Source organism: Vespa velutina, chromosome 1 (assembly GCF_912470025.1).
Source record: "Vespa velutina chromosome 1, iVesVel2.1, whole genome shotgun sequence".
NCBI lineage: Eukaryota > Metazoa > Arthropoda > Insecta > Hymenoptera > Vespidae > Vespa > Vespa velutina.
Window position 1 is genome coordinate 20,244,334 of NC_062188.1, and position 17,701 is coordinate 20,262,034.

The 17,701-nt window shown below is 46.1% G+C and overlaps 1 protein-coding gene across 1 annotated transcript in view; it reads left to right on the plus strand.

The window, feature by feature from the left end:
- Nucleotides 1–17,701, plus strand: part of LOC124955388 (RNA-binding protein MEX3D) — a 38,210-nt gene that overhangs the window by 2,995 nt on the left and 17,514 nt on the right. The window lies entirely within an intron of this gene.

Sequence of the window (17,701 nt, forward strand, 5' to 3'; positions counted from 1 at the left end):
GATCGTAAGATTCAAGAGAAAACATTATAAGGGTTATCTTAAACGAGAGAAAAAATTCCTCTCCGATGGTCCGAATTCTCTCTTTCGTTGAAAAGAAATGCGGTCGGGAGATGATGAAAAGGGTGGGGTGGGGTGGGGTGGGGAGCGGAGGGGGGAGAGGAAAAAGTGGCTGCACGTCGATATACGCGACGCGATGCGCCACGGACGGTTCATTGGCCACGAGGAGTCGTCGTAGTGTGGTACGCGCGCGAGAACGCGACGTACCGCGGGAAACTCGATACCGAGTAAACGTCGCCGATTAAAGCCAATTTACGTTCGAACGAGCGAAATTCCCCCGTTCCCTTCGACAGAGCGAGCGAGAGAGAGAGAGAGAGAGAGAGAGAGAGAGAGAGATAGCTTCCCAATCTTCTCTCTCTTTAACTTTGTCCTAGGTCATGTTCCTCTCTCTCTCTCACTCTCTCTTATGCGCGTCTGCTTTAAACTCGAGGCTTCGAGCGAGCTACGAAAATTTCTCTAGCCTAGCTAAGTAAATCTATGGGGAAATGATGATCGTTTTAGAAAAATGAAAAGATCCATGCATGGCGAAGGTGCACGCGCGCGCGTGCGCGTTCACGTACAACCTTCACTCGCTTCGCCCTGTCGTAGGTCGCGGATCGTCTCTCTCGACCTTCGAACAAGACGACGGAATCGTCGATCCTTTCGTTTCGATTCTTTCTCTTTGTCGATTGTGCATATGTCTCCCTCTCTCTCTCTCTCTCTCTCTCTCTCTCATTCTTTCGCTCGCTCGTTCTATCGTTCTTCTTTATTCTTTATCGTTTATCTCGCTTTTACGTCTCGATCGTAGCCTCGAACGATACACATTGCTCGCGCGTCTCATAAATAAAGAAGTCTCGTGTTCTGCGTCCGCGACGTCCGACGACGCGTCCGAAAGAGAGAGAGAGAGAGAGAGAGAGAGAGAGAGAGAGAGAGAGAGAGAGAGAGAGTCTCAGGCAATAGCCTTGACGCAGCTCGGTGGCAATGCTTTTGCCGGCGTTGCCGACTTTACCTCTCTTCTTCTCCGATCCGTTTCAGGATATTTCAGGTTCGCGAGCAGCTCTCTGCCACGACGCTCTCTTCTCTCTCTTTCTCTCTCTCTCTCTCTCTCTCTTTATCCTTCGTTCATCGACCGGTGGTGTCCTGTCTCTACCCTACGGTCTTTCCCCAAGGCCGCTTCCGAGAAAGGTGCCAGGTGTAGGTGCGCTTTGTTCGGATCGTACATAACCGTTTATACATAGATACTACGTGACTACATACGTATGTACTTTGGCGAGACGATTTAAAGCATCTTTATCGGATCGTTTCTCTTTCTCTCCCTCTCTCTCTCTCTCTCTCTCTCTCTCTCTCTTTTCGTCATTTATAACGAAAATATCGACTGCCTACGATCGTCTCTCCGCAGGTTTTTATCATACTTTCTCTCTCTTACGACGCGTAGGCGCAAACGAAGCGGAAGTATCGATAGAATCAAAGCAATGGCTCTCTCGCTCGCCGTGAATTTACGATCTTGCGATATTTTGCGAAACACGTTCGACGGTCTCGCCGGAGCGTTTTGCTTAAAGAAAAAGGAAAAAGCGATAAAGACACCGTGGGCAAAATGCATCGAAGAAAGAGCCTGCCTCCTCGGATCATTGGAATAAGTAAGTCGAGAGAGCTAGTCGCGAGGAAAGATATCGTGTTTGAGCTCGAGTTTGAAATTATTCGATTCGTGTTTATCCTTCGAACGGATCCTCGAGGACGATCAATGTCGTCGAAATCTAGAAATGTTACGTTGAGAACTTCTTCAATGAAAACGAACATTTTGACCTTTCCAAGTTTTCTTGGCTTAACTACTAACGTCGATCTTGGTCGGACAATCGATCGATTCCGTTTACTATGAGACATCTTGCTTCGTCCTATCGCTCTAGGACGAAAAAGGAAATAGGAGAAGGGACGAGCGTAACGCGATTTATACGACTAGTGTATATTCGCGATTAGAACAAACGGGTGTCTGGTTCTACTAGAAAGCCCGAAGCCGATCGCGCGTGCCGTCGACGATCGATCGACTACGTACGACTACACCGATAGAAACCGTTTCAAGAGCCGTCGTCACGGACGATTTAAATCGTATCGCTCGACGCGATGCGTTTTATCGAAGTTCGTGCCGTTCTGCGATCCTTTGATTTTATTTATTTTCTTTTGCGAATGTTAAAAAAAGGAAAAGAAAAAAGAAGAGAGAAAAAGACTAAAATCTATCTGTCGAACGTGTAAATACAAGGTGTCTCTCGTTTCGATCGATTAAAGCATCGTTGAAATTGTCAATCGCCGAGAAGAACGATTTCATTCGAGGATGAAAAAGCAAACGAACGATGCGAAAGCTCGCTCGAACGTAGGAGGAAGCGGCGTAGGTTACACGCGGGGAGTGCTAATATCGCGAGCGTACAATAACATCGTCGTCGTAGATCGTCGTAGCAGGCAGTAGGAACGGTGTCATGCCGATCGCGCTTTAAATTCAGGCCTCGTTGCGATTCGCGTACGTGCTTATCGTCCCTTCCGTTCTCCCTTAGCTCTTTGTACTGCTCTCTCTCTCTCTCTCTCTCTCTCTCTGTCTCTCTCTCTCTCTCTCTCTCTCTCTCTCTCTCTCTCTCTCTCTCTCTCTCTCTCTTTCTTTCTCTCGGTACCGTGAGTTGAGAGTCACTGCCACGGTCGTGCGACCGAATCACGCGAGCGAGACGGAGGGAAAGAAGAGAGGGGCTTACGATGCTACGTAGCGAGAGTGTGGAACGCGAAGATCGTCTCCGTCTCTCTCCCTCTCTCTCTTACGGCGTCTTCCTTTTATTTCGGGACGATTACGCGTCACGAAGATGCACCGTGCCACGGCTCTCGAAAGATTCGTCCGTTCGAGGACCGAACAAAATTCCTCTTGGACGATTACGTTGTTTCTTACCTCGACGACTAATATTTATCGAAACCAACGGCTCTTAATATTATTCATAAAGATCGACGAAAATTTTAATCCTTAAATATTTATTCGTCCAGACGTTTCAAAACGCATTTGTACGTTAAAGATTCTTCTTCGTATCGCACACGCCGCTCGCTTTCTGCTTCTCCTTCTTTTTCTAACAACCGGTTAACGTACCTTCCGGAAAGAACGAACTTTCTCAGCTGGCCGTAGAGGCGAACGCGGCAGAGCGGGCGCGCGCAACAGAGAGCACCCTTCTCGCGTCAGCGCCGGGAGAGGAAACCGGGGTTGCGCATTTGCATGCGCAACGCTCACCGAAGCCCGTTTTCTCTCTCTCTCTCTCTCTCTCTCTCTCGCTCTCTCTCTCCCTCTCTATCTGTCTATCTATCTATCCTTCTATACGCCGCGGCTTATTGTGTCTCTCGTAGATCGGGACGCGAGCTTTTTTCTCATTGAGTCGCGCGCGAGCGCGCGCATTCTGGCCGCCTCGAAACCAGTTTAACATACCTAGCCATGAATCATTCCCATAACTCGAGAGTCCATAGACTCGCGTGGCCGAATAGCGGCTCGAACCTATATACTCTTATATGTAGGTATAGTTGCGTATCTCTCTGCTTTGTACTTTGCTTTTGTATCTCTGTCTATCCTTGTTTCTCTCGGAAGTTCGATCGAGCGCGAGAAGATGACAATTTTCTCTTGAACGCGACCGCGTCGATCCAATAACGACGTCTAATGAGTTTGATACGCCGTTCCATTATGAGGATGTAGCTATTTGTTAAGCATTTTCGCTCGATCGTTCTCTCTGTCTTGCTCCGACTCGTATCTCGTGTAGTAGTATCTGGCGGGGCGAGAGAGAAAGAGTGTGTCGCTCGGCTCTCTCTCTCTCTCTCTCTCTCTCTCTCTCTCTCTCTCTCTCGGTCTCGTGGACCGGAAGCTGTAATGAACGCCTCCGTCGACGGACTCTCGTCGCCTCGCGCGTTCGTCGCGTCGTGCCCGACGATGACGTTACTTTGGAAACATCACGGCTGGTTATCCAGGTCGTTAGCTCGTGCACCGCGTGACTCTTCGAGAGGGAACGATTTGCGAAAGGGGAATAAAAAAAATTGCTTCGTAATTATAACTTGCACGAATTACAATGTTACGGTTACGATCTGATTCAAAAAGTACGATCGAAATCGACGAAATAAAACTCTTTTAGAAAAGGCAACGGATACAGCATGGACAAAGTAAAAGAGGAATAGGGTATTCTTCGCGTCGTCGTATCTCTTGGTAAGGTTGACCGTTCTATTTCCAGCATAGAAAGGATGTATGTCGTTTCTCTATAGAAGAGAAAGAGCGAAAGAGAGCGTGTCAACGGACCCACGGCGACCCTTCGTCGTCGTTAACGCGACTTCGTGAAAAGCAGAAAAGAAAAGAGATAGACCGTTCTACTCCTCCTCTTCCTTTACGGATCTTTTACGACTAACGTATACGAGGTCAAGGCGTTCGGCCTTCGTCGAACACCCTATGAAACTTTTTCCCTTCCCTTTGCCTCTCACGAACCGTGGCTGGGGGGAATCTTTCGTCCAAGAAAATTGAAACTCTCGATTTTCGAGTGCTATATTTTTCTATTCGTTGAAAATTGCGATAAAAATGTACATGCCGGCATACGAATTTCTCTTTCTCGATAAGCAATAAAAATATTTAATTGGAGTATTTAATTGGAACGCCGAGTTCTCTCGATCACCTGGCATTTGCTCGACAGATGGACTACTACTTTGGTCGCGACCCTTCGTGCGTTCCCTCCTCGCGCATTTATAGTGATTCCGAGCTGGTAGCTCGTCGCGCTATTAGATCGAACTTACGAGAAACGTACGTATCTAAAGATACGTAACGTTACTGGATGGACTCTTTGCCATTGTAGTTTCGAACGGTCGCTTCTTGTCGACCACAAGATCGACCACGAAACGAAGAACTTCCGGTGTCATGGAAACGGTTGGGTCTCCTTTTGTCGGCTGTCGACAGAAGGAGGCCCAACGCACGACGACGTTGGAAAGCCGGCAAAAGGCGTCTCTCGTTCGTACGCCTTCTTTTCTATATACGTGTACCCTACGTACGGGTTCGTACGTTTACGACGAGACTTCGATTTTGCGGACAACGATGTCGAAACTTGGCGCGCTTTCTCTCTCGAAGCGAAAGAGGAGGATTCCGTGCGATCGTGTCTCTCGCATATTCTCTAGATTAATCTCGATCAGCTTCTCGAAAGAAAGAAGCGTCGCTCGTTAGACGACGCCTCGTCGTGACTCATCGATGCATCGATTTTTTTCCGACTGTAAAAGTATAAGTAAATGGTTAAAAGGCTCCCTCCCATTGGCCAAGATGATCTAAACGTCTTTGAATAGGAACGATTTCGACTACTACTGTATTTTTCGAGAAGGAAATGAGGAAGAGAGAGCGAGAGAGAGAGAGAGAGAGAGAGAGAGAGATCGTATAAGAGGTGGTGGCAGAGAGGGGGTCGAGAAATTGCTGGCAGCGACGGTAGTGCGGTGGTTGCCGATGCCTTTGTTGGCCTCCGAAGCAGCTGCCTACCCACACCGGGCCTCTCTTTCCGTTCTCATGCTCGAAACTCGATCAACGCCCGACCCTCCACTCCGAGGAGGAGCGAGAAAAAAGAGAAAAATAAAGTGGAGTAAGGTAGAAAGAAGATACGTCGTTTGTACGCGTACGTCCAATAGAGAGACGTCGATAATAAAACCACCGGTTGAGAGAGCCAAACACCGAAAATATCTTCTCTCTTAAATTCGAATGAGAAACACTGTTCGAAAGGCGAACGAGAGCCCCCCGCCTAGCAGATGTTTACAGCGCGCGTTGCTCGAAACGAGCGGTTTTTCTTCTTTTTTATTTATTCTGTCTGCCATGTGCACGGGACTACCCTCAAGAGAGAGAGAAAGAGCGAGAGCGAGAGCGAGAGCGAGAGCGAGAGAGAGAACGAGGAGGTCGCTCGCCTCTCGAACCGCCCTTTCCTTCGAGATCGCGATAAGCCGCCTTTTTCTCGAGGGCTCCATCGGCGAGCGCTCGAAAAATCCTTTCGACTACGAGACGCGAATCGTGGGATCCTTTTCAAGGTATCTCTCCTTTTTCGTACGCTTCCTCTCCTTACTCGTTCCTCTCCCCTGCATTCTTTTTTACGTTTGCACTTGACGTCATCGGTGACGTCCGTTCGCGGTGCATTTGAGAAAGTGATCGATCAAAGTTCAGTCGGATAGCTTAAGATCAAAAGGTATCGAGATTTGGAATCAAGATCCGTTCGATGTTTTCGTTTCTGGGAAAATAATGACGTCCGTCGTACGGGATCTAAGGAAATCAAATAAATGACGTTAAATCGGTAGCTCTTGCATCTGCTTGCAGGCAGAGCGCGACGACCTTGAATGAAATTATGCTGCAAGCGAATTTTATTACATTCTCATTCAAATGACATCCGCCGATACGGCCGTTAAACTTCGACGTAGATCAGGCGAGCGCGTATATTATTAATACTCGTCTTCTTCAATTAAGCAGCAAGAAAGATGTCAGCGAGAAATGCGCGCGCGCGCGCGCGAGAGAGAGAGAGAGAGAGAGAGAGAAAAAGTGAGTGAGTGAGTGAGAAAGAGAGCGATCGATCCTTCACCCACTATCATCGCTTCTTCGTGGAAAAAAAAAAACAGCGAACGAAGGCGATTTTTCTGCGATCTTCGTCACCGGTGATAACCCTCCTTACCAGGGTGGAAGCGTAATAATCGTCGACGATTTGTATCCTTTCTTCTTACCGACCGACTTGCTTATTAAGCACGAACGATCTCGTCTTTAATCCCTAAAGTAAATCTGAGTCGATGAAAAAGAGAGAAAGTCGAGAAACTTATTTAGGACCCTCTGCGATTTCTCTTTTCTTCTTCTTCTTTTTTCCCCCTCTAACATTAGGGATAATTAAGAAGAACCGGCACACAGAGGGATAGGGATTAAATTCTGTCGCGAATCTTGGCATCGATCCACCGCGGGAGGTAGAGGCCATTCTTAATCTTTTCACGGGACTCGGGTTATCGGAGAGTATTCGGGGCCTGTGGTTCAACGGGTGGTTCGATAGATCACGCGAGACAGGATAAGATAGAATTTCGCCCGGATAGGGACGCTCGAGTGGCTCGCGAGGCCCATCGGAAGTGGAAAACGTCTTTGTTTGTTGCATGCTTCGTACATGCGTCTACTTTTGCGTGTGTCGCCGTGTGTATCTCCCTCCTTTCTTTCTCCCGCCCCCATCTCTCTCTCTCTCTCTCTCTCTCTCTCCCTCTCTGCGAAACACGCGAGAGGATATCGAATATCCGAGAGAGAGAGAGAGGGGGGGGGGGGAGAGAGGGAGGAAGAGTGGGTGGGTTGGAGGGAGAGAACGACGCGAGTACTCACGCACCGAGAACGAGCCAAGTGGAGTATGCACGTGTGTCGTGTGTGTAGGTGAACGCGTGCAAAGGGTCCGATCAACCTCCTCTTCTTCCCTCCACGTTCTCTCGCTCTGTTTCTCTTTTCCACCTCCTCTTCCTTTCCTTTGTCAGACCTCCGTCCTTTTTCTCCCACCCTCTCTTCCCTTTTTTTATTCTTCTCACTTGGACGCATCTTTGCGTGATAATACACCGGTACTATCCTGAGAGAGTTGTTTGTCTTCCTGACCGATATAACAATTTCGTAATTGGCCATGGATTCGAAAATATTAAAGAGTTTAACGTTTATATATACGTAGAAAAATTGTCGTCATATTTAAACAATGTCGATAACATGAAACGTTATCGAGGTCCCGTCCTTACTCGATTTCTTTCGAATATATATCGTAGAAATCCGGATACCCTCGGCTTGTCCTCGACTTTTATGAACGGATCGATACCACCGCGTGCTCTTTCGTCCTCGAAATTCATACGCAGATTATACTCCTCGATGTAGAGAGAAACGTAGGTGTGTTAAAAGCATCGATTCTCTCTACTTTCCTTCGAGCCTCGGAAACGGGACTATCCCATTTATAAAAGTCGACTCGGTAGAGAAATGATCCCTCATCGAAAGAAAATCGATTACTTCCGGCGAAAGATCGACGGGGACTCGACAGTGATTTTCATCGTACGATTCACGCGATAGGCGTGAATTTTCTGAGTTGGTGCTTCTTCAAAAGACCGATAGTTTCATTCGAACCGGTTTATCTGTACTCTACGTATAGAATCTAGTCACTTTCATATTCGATGGTTACGCTGAAAACGTGCCTTCGAGAAGCTTACTTTCGAAACTGTTTATAATTAATAGCAAATGCATGACCGGTTGTTAAAAATTATGATCATTATTTTGTATTAAAGTGATCGTATGAGATCTCGTTTAAAACGTTCGATATTTTTTTTTCTTCTTTTTTTTTTTTTTTTTTTAATCGATTAAAAGGAGAAGGACGTGCTTTCTCATCGATAGTTCTCTCCCAAGCGAGAGTATTCGATTATTTGAAGACCGCACGAGCCGAGAGGAAGTGGTCCGCGAGTCGACCACCTACACGCTCTCTCACGTAACTACGTTGCAGCGTTCGGCCGAGTGCTGGATACGTAGTGTGCACCTACGCTTATGCATTTGTGGATGTAATATATATATATATATGTATATATATATATATATATATATATATATATATATATAAAGACGTATAAAAGAGGAGAGTTCGTGTGCGGGCTTTTTCTCCCACCGGTGACTCTCTTTCGCTCCATTTGGCCGATCCGCGCCGGCTCCGTGCACGCTCGACTCGCAACAATGCACCCGACGTGGCACTTCCGTCCACGCCGGAGCCCGAAGGAAGTTATTCGCTTTTCTTCGCTTCTCTCTCTCTCTCTCTCTCTCTCTCTCTCTCTCTCTCTTTTCGAGAAACCACAAAACTTCCAAACTTTCTTTCTTACCTTCTTTCTCTTTTCTTCTTTAATTTTTTTTATTTCTCATTTTACATTTTTTCAATTCGTCATATAATATCTAATTATGATTTTAAATAGAATGATAGATAGCGATAAAGAAATTTGATCGTAATGACCTTTCTTCGCTTTGATATCAAAAAAAAAAAAAAAAAGAAAAAGAATTGGTAGTTTGGTGAGAAAAAGTCAAAGGGCTCGAGAGGTTCGATCCTATTCGACCTTTGTATCCGCAGTAAAGAACACGGAGTGCACGTAATAGTGCTTTCGTAGTACGTCGAACTGTGACGTAGTCGGCGGTGCGTGTCCTAGGTCAAGATTCAAGACTGCCTGCTATTACTACTGCTTCTACTACTACCACCAGCATCGTATTACTGCTGCTGCTGCTGCTGCTGCTGCTACTACTACACTATTACTACTACTACTACTACTACTTTACTGGTTCTCTCTGAGGATGAGAGAAAAGGAGAGAGAGAGAGAGAGAGAGAAAGAGAGTCTCGTCCTTTCGCTGGTTCGTAGCGTGTGCTCACGCATACATATAGGTTTCGAGAAGCTACAAAATGCTCGCTAGGTCTTCTCGTTTATGTCCGTGGACGCGCCTTTCGTGCTTGTCGATGAGCGCAACCGTGCTAGTCTTGTACGTGCGTATATGTGGGTGGGAAAGAGAGAGAGAGAGAGAGAGAGAGAGAGAGAGAGGAAGAGAATTCCTTTCTTGTCTTTAATCTCCCTCAATTTTGACAAAACTTTAGTTTTATTCCAATAAGAAAAGAAATAAAAGAAAGTCATCGCTCTGTAAAATGCTAACCTTTGTTTAGATAAAATTTGTTTGAAGAAATAATTAGTTGAAAAGAATTAACGTGTGCATAAGTATAGGTGTATATAAAAAAGATACGCGGGTATATAAACTGTTTGGGTTTCCAGGGCATTAAACAAAGCCAGTTCGGGCCACTCGTCCTCTCCGAGTGCTCTGGCCGTGCTTCGATTCACTCTCGATCTCGAAGAAGGACACCGTGTCACGAACCTCCTTTGCTCCGTACCGGTTTATCGAAATCGTGCTGCGATCAGGGACACGTGCTTTCCATCTCCCTCCCTCCCTCCCTCCCTCTCTCTCTCTCTCTCTCTCTCTCTCTCTCCCATCTCCTAAGAATAACAGAGATTATCGTTATCGAAGTCACGTCGTTATCCGATATTCCTCTTTCGAAAGAAACGTATATTTTCAAGGTAGTACGTAAATCGATGTACACTTAGGTTTCCAAAGCAATCTCTTTTCTCTCTTTCGTTTCTCCTCCATCTCTTTCTCACGAGTAATTGAAAAAGCGAGCAAGGCCGGTGATGCAGAAGAAAGAAGAGGATGGAGAAGACGAAGAAGAAGGAAAAGGATAAAAATGGAGAAGCAGAAGGGAACAGAAGGGTTTATCTGGTCGATTAATCCTCGTTAAGAACGCGCCGTTCGAAGGAACGTGGAACGCGTGGCACGTTTTTCGGATAGCCCCGGACGAGGAGCCAAGGTGTTCCTTCGCGCCGAAAGGTGTACCGCAGCGCGGTGAGAAAAAAGAAATTGTTTCTCTCGTGTGCGGCACGTGCTCTCGAAGGTTGCGCCTGCTGCCGAGAAGAGAGTCGAAGGAGGAGCTCGTGGAGAGGGCAGACACAAGGGAAGGAGGAGAGATTACACAATCGCAAAAGCCGCGGAAAGGGAAAGCGATGACGGCATGCTCCTGCTCTCTCGCCCATCTTATTACGCTTACCTCTCTTTAACGAGCTCTCAAGCGGGCTAATTTCGACGCGAAATCTCCTCCAATGACCCATTTCTGTCGCTTTTTTCCGATAGCCACCCACCCACCTACCCACCTTCCTCCTCCTCGGCTTTCCTTTGTCACGAGCACCGATTACCCTTCTTTTACTTAATTAAAGAAGTTACCGCGCCGTTTCGAGAAGAAGAGGAAGAGAGCACGGATAGCGATCGAGCAACGGCTCGTCGAGAGAATCGATCTCTCGCTCGTTCGTTCGACTCGAACAAAACGCTTTTCTTTTTTTCTCCCTCTTTTTCTTTCTTTCTCCCATGCTCTTCGTTGTTCGCATTTCGAGGTCTCTCGGAATGAAATCTCGTTCGCCTTGCTCGTTAACGAACCGGCAATGCACGCGGTGGTATGTATCTCGTCAAAAAGACCGGGAGGGAGGAGGAGGAGTAGTTGGCCTGGCTCGAAGGAGCAAGGCACGAGCTAACCTCGATTCCTCGCTAATCGTTAGCGAGACACTAAGAGGTGACGTTGAAAGAGACATTAAGAGGACGACGACGTGTTACGCCATCGCCGTGCTATCTTCGATCCACCATTGATTTGACTTTTTATACTTGTTCGCAAAGTTAGTCCGACTGAAAGGAGGGAGAGACGACGGTGGTTACGTGACGATCCATGGAATATCGTAAGGTCGTCACTCTTTCTACCGAATTTCACTCGAAGCGAAGTAGTAGCGCGACCTCCTCGATGACGAATAACCGCGAGACGCGCAACTCGCAGGAAATGATAAATCTTATTTTCATCTTTCATTCCTTTCTTTTTTTTTCTTCTTCTTCTTCTTCTTCTTCTTTCTTTATATAAACCTCAATTCGTATTCTCTCGACATTGATGTACTTTCTTTAAATCGTACGAAAGAGAAAACGGCGAAAAGTGTCATTGTACGCGGTCAATTAATCGCGATAATAGTTAATCGAGTTGAGGATGCCGTGAGCGAGGAAAACACGAACACGAGAACTTTGCTTTCTACGTGTTCTCCATCTCTTCTCCTCTTCTCTTCTTTTCTTTCATAGTTCAATGCTTCGCATTCCGATACGTGATTGCTAGCCTTAGCATGCCGCGAGCCGTGCCATCTTCCTTGCGATTCTCGTAAACAAAGGAGTCCGGCGCCGGTCGAACGTGATTAGCGAGGATGATCGATCCACCGTGTAACTCTTTTCTTCGCTACGACCGATTGAATTTTTTAACGTCTGAAAATAATTAGATATATCTGTCGTCGAAATATGCGAAAAAGGAAAGAACGAAGGGAAATTATCGAGATTTATATTATCACTAGTTCCCCTTGTCGTATTCGATAAAGCTAATTTTCTCAAGTCTTCTTCTTCATCTTTTTCACACGTTTACGCTTCGAGATATCGTTCAAAGAATCTTGTCGATACGCGACGATTAGCAAACAATGCAACCGAGGAGGAGACTACGAGACTAGACGCGAAAGAAGAGGAGAAAGAAGGAGAAATTTGCGAGACGAGCGGACTCTCACGTACAGTGTTCTCAACCTTCGATCGTAAAGGTCCCATCGTCTCTTTCTTTCGTCCGTGGGCCTGGTTCGCGGGCCTCGTGCGTGTCCGTTCCTTTGTTCGGTCTTTTGAAGAGCCGCCGTTGCTGCTGCTGCTGCTGCTGCTGCTGCCGCCGCCGCCGCCGTCGTCGTCGCCGCCACTACCACCACCACCACCACCACCACCACCACCACCACCACCGTCTCTCCTCGAAGGAGAGCAGCTCGCCTTGAGACAAAGCGCGCTTCTCTTTCCTCAGCCAAAGACCCTCTCGGCATCTCTCTCTCTCTCTCTTTTTCTCTCTTTTTCTCCTTCACCTTCTCACTATTATTACGTTTTTGCAATTTATTTGTGTCTGCATCTTTTCGCTTTTTCTCATCTCCTCTCTCTCTCTTTCTTTCTCTGGGCCGTGGACAGAGTCGTCGGCCTCCTCCTCCTCCCTCACAGGCCGATCGCAGGTGCATCGCACGGACTTTGGTCCAACGCCTTCGGGGACACGCACCTGCGCACGAGAACACTCTCGACGCGCTTCTTCGTGTCTATCGGACACGCCATGCCCGATAGAAGGGAGCTGGCCGTGAACGTTGTCGACATAATAGTACGCCGAAGATAAGAGACGTAAAGAGGGGGAAAAGTATTCGCCGTTAATTGGGCGAGTTAAGGCGACGAGCTTGCAAGGTGGCCAGAGACAACGTCTGCGTCCTACGGGACAGGTGCTTGTCTATAATTAAACGAGTTTCGTTTTACTACTACCACTACCATCTTTTTCTTGGTTCTTTTTTTTTTTTCTTTCTCTCTTTCTTTCTTTTCGTCCTTCCAGTTTTATCCGCTAGGTATCGACGCGTGCCACGTGTTAACTCCTTTTCAACGATTCACCGGATCGTAATTTAGAATATCTTCGTTCTCTCTCTCTCTCTCTCTCTCTCTCTCTCTCTCTATCTATCTATCTATTTATCTATGTATTTATCTATTTATCTATTTATCTATCTATCCATCTATCTATCGATCTCTCTCCTCGTTTTATTACCTGCACCTTGTAAATCTATTTGTACGAGCTTATGTCTGTTATTATTCACGTCTATCAGTAGTATTATTTCATTTTCACTTTCTAATCTTTTCTCCGTTGTTATCTTCGCAACGACGATTTTGCGTGGACGGTCATTCGAAAGAGAAAGCGCTGGCCTATCCTCAGGTATGAAAGTAAAAGAGAAAAGGAGGAAAGAGGACTCATCGAATTTTTATAGAGTTCTTCGCATTGAATACAATCTTCCTTTTCGACTAGTCGGCAATTTACAGGATCATTTCTTGACAAGGGTCTACAAGACCCTTGTCCTTATAGATTTGACCCCGATCCTAAGAGTATACCTGCATTTTACGAAGATTTACCAACGTACTTTCTCGTCTTACTCTTCGTTGGTACCACGAGAGCGCTTATGTCTAAAGATAATGGCATCTCTTGCACCTACCTACTATAGGAAATATTTTCTCTCTCTCTCTCTCTCTCTTTTTCTATCTTTCTATCTCTAGGAGGGAATCATCGATCCATTAGGAAGCCCTGTAAAACGCGAAACGTTCACGGCTCCCGCTGTTGCCTCGCGAAAGATTTGCTTCGACTCGTCGTCTTTCTCTTCCTCGTCCCTTTAAGCCATTAGCCTCGACATCTTCCAAGATTTACGGCGTCGAGGGTATTTCGTTTAATATAATTTTATGTTTAGAGTGTACTTTAGAGAGATAGATAGATATAAAGGTAGAGAGAGAGAGAGAGAGAGAGAGAGAGAGAGAGAGAGAGAAAATCCATGGGATTCGTCTGGCTCGATTTTTCAAAGTAGACGGAAGATCGGTTTGGCGTCGAGAACTCCGTCGAAGATTCCTTCGTCGTAGGAAAGACAAAATGGTACTAGAATTTATTGGCTGTCTCGTAAGACTTAATCTGCTCGTCGTAAAGTTTATTCGGCAAAGCGGTTTATACCGAACAGGTGCGATTTTACTCGCGTTTACAACGCATAAAGTATTAATTGTATTAAAGTGCTCTTATCATGGGAAGCGATCGACCTCGCTCGTCTTTCATTCCTTTCGTACGCCGCAAGTATCGATCAAGTTCTATCATGGATATAAGATAATCGGCCGACTCGATAACGATATTTCAATTTTCTTCAGACGTTCGAACGCGTCTCGATGGTCTTTATTTTCTCGCATAGGAAATAAGTAAATACTCGATAGTTTCCCCGGTAAAAAGTGGGTCGTGTCTTTCGGCCGTTTCTCTCGCGCTCGACTTCACGTGGATAAAGTTCGACACGGAAGGTGTACTCGTTTTTTATTATCGAGATGCAGCGTGCGATATATAATCGAAAGAAAAGAGAGGATGGAGGGAGAAGGTACGGGCAATTACGCGCCGGGATGTGGAGAAAAGACGAGGGTCGGTGTAATTTACGGTAAAACGCCAAGGTGGGAGGGTTTATGAATAATTCGACGTTAAATTAAATTCGCAAAGTCGCACGATAGCTCACAATGTTTTTACGAGATATAACATTTTTATCTTTTTCTTCTTTCGACAACGAGCGGATATCGAAAAATGCAAAACGTCCAACTGGTCCTACGACTCGACCAGTTTATTTTAAGAAGATTGCCTAGTTTTCCTGTCTATTTTTCTAGTTTTCTCGAATGCGTAAAGCATATGAGAGGGAAAGAGAGAGAGAGAGAAAGGGGAGGGGGGAAAGAGCGAAGGGTCTTAGGAGGGCCCCTGGCAGGAGTGTTTGCGCGCGTATCGCGGCCCGAGATCTCCGTGATGAGTCGAGGCGTCGTTCGTCGAGACTATACTACTTCCTGCCGATGACTGGAGAGGCTTAGAAAGTAAGGAAAAAAATTGGGTGGCGTATTCGCTAAGAGAGTCGTTCATTGCCCGTTCGACGCTGGAACGGAAGGTGTCCGATCGTGTCTCGAATTCTTAATTACTCGTTCGTTTCTTTCAACGTTCGTCGATTCCTTCGCATCTCGATTTTTCTCAGAAACTTCCTTCGACTCGCTCGAAAGCGTCATTTGTCTTTTATTATCGACGACGTCATCTACCTGGAAAAATGACGACCGACAAACTTTTTTCCAACGATTTACAGCACCTTACCTCGGCTCTTTCGTGGTTACTCGCGCGGAGTACGTGGGTGGTAGAAAACTGGCCGCTTTGTCGTCGTTGTCTTCGGAATCCAAGAAACGGAGCCAAACTCTGGCTGCGTCTTGCGTTCTTATCTCTGTCAAATAAGGAGGTCTCTTATCACATGGAAAGGGAAAGAGAGCGGGTATCGCCTTTCTTTTTCGTGCTTTCGTCAAAGCAGGGCCCACACTCTCTCTCTCTCTCTCTCTCTCTCTCTCTCTCTCGTGAGAGAAAGAAGTGATTTTTGAGATTTGGTTGAGCACCTCTGCTGCATCGAATCGTTGAACCACGGAGTGGTTCAGTGGCTCCAAGGCCGGCGGAAACCACGGGTGGGATGTGCAGGGCAGAACGGCCCTTCTACCACTGGAATCTTCTCTCTCTCCCGTAGAGCGCACGCCTTTCGTCGTTCTCTTCTTCTTCGTAGCCTTTGGTAGTCTCTCGAGCCAGTGGAACAGAGAGAGGGAGAGAGAGAGAGAGAGAGAGAGAGAGAGAGAAATACAAAGAGAGAAAGAGAAAGAGAGGGAGCAGTCGACGACGAAGAAGAACAAGACCAAGACGGCAAACTACGACGAAGAAGAAGAAGAAGAAGAACCCGGATTGGCTCGTGTGGGAGACAAAAATGCGGAGCATACCCTCTCGACGTTCGTTCGAGCAAACGACGAAGACGACGACGACGAAGACGACGACGACGACGACGACGACGACGACGACGACGACGACGACGAAGGAGAAGAAGAAGCTGTTTTCTCTCCTCATTCCACTCTCGGACCATTCCTTTCTTCGCTTTCTCGAATTTGCGAATCGTCGTTGCATCTTTGACCCGTGTACACTGCCAGGATCACGCAGGAGAATGAACGACAGAGAAAGAAGGATGCGTTTCGCGGAACGCGATTCTCTTTCTTTGTCTTTCCCAAGTCTCTTCTCATTCTATTCCAACCTTTTCTTCGATCGTTTCCGTCCTTTGAAGATTCCTCGCGAATTCTCTCGAGCTCGATGGCACCTGCACCACCGGTGACTTAACGTCTGCGTTCGATAACCTTTGACCTCTTCGAAATACGTAGATATATTTGCAGAATCCATAAAAGGTAATCCTTTTTACGAATGAACGCAAAGTAAAGATGGTGACGTAGAACTTGCCGACACAGTTTCACATCGAGATCGGAATAACGTATCCGTAAATACGATATATAATATTATATTCGAAGAAATCAAGACCCTCTCTATTTTAATAAGATAACGCGTCGTTTATTTTCCACATACTTGCGCGTACATATATATATATATATATATATATGTATGTATATATTGGTATGTATGTATGTATGTATATATTGATACGTGAGTATTCGCAGAAATACTAGGCGGCATAATTACGAAGAAACATCGACAAAATTTCCGATCGTGCAGCCGAAAGAATAATTTTTTGTTGTATTTTCGTAAAAGAATTTGCAGAAACTGATGGAAAAACAATCTGCAATAGCAAACTGCCATTGTCTTTAAAACTCTAAAATAGCTGAACGTTGTTCTAGTTTGTCTTCAACCCTCTCTTCGGTCCAACTACCAACGTTAATTCTCGTCAGTGATTTTGAATGAATTTGATATAAAGAGCGTTTGGTTAGAAATCGATTCGCGGCGGACAAGCGATTAGGAATTAGAAATCGGATGTTGGATATTAGTAATCGTTACGTGGGCCGATCGCGACACATAAATGGGCGCCGGCAGGCTGCCGGCATCGGATTGTGTAACATCGTGCAACGAACATACCGTAAGACTTTGTACAAATAAACTCGTAACTCTGTACGAGAAATTCGTCTCTGTTTTCAAACGTTTCTACAACACTTTCTAGAACGTACTTTTCGTATTTATTAATCCGCAACGATCGGGTTAATACATAAATAGAGTCGAATAGAGGCGAACGTTAGCTATCGAGAGAGAGAGAGAGAGAGAAAGAGAGAGAAAATGAGAGAGTATTCGAGCCGCTTCTCGAAACTCCCTCGAGACTCTTTTCCCTCTCATACGAATCGCTCGCGATGAGATCTCGCGACGAATTTTGCGGGAGGCCGCGACACTCCCCACCTCCTCCTCTCCTCCTGCTTCACCTCCTCTCGCTTGGTATTCTTGGACGATCTATTTACTTCCACTTGGTCCTTCAACCGAGTCTTCCTCCCCAGGAGACGAAGATTTCGTTGGAATATTCTCTCCGGTGGTCCAACAGATAAAATTTACAAACTTTTCTTTTGTTCTCTTATCTTTATCCATTCTTCCTAGAAAAGATCGGATAATACGTTTTTGTCGTAGAAATCGAAACGGATTAATCTCTCGTTGTGAGATGTCGAAATGTCATTTGATCGAGACGGAAGTGAAAT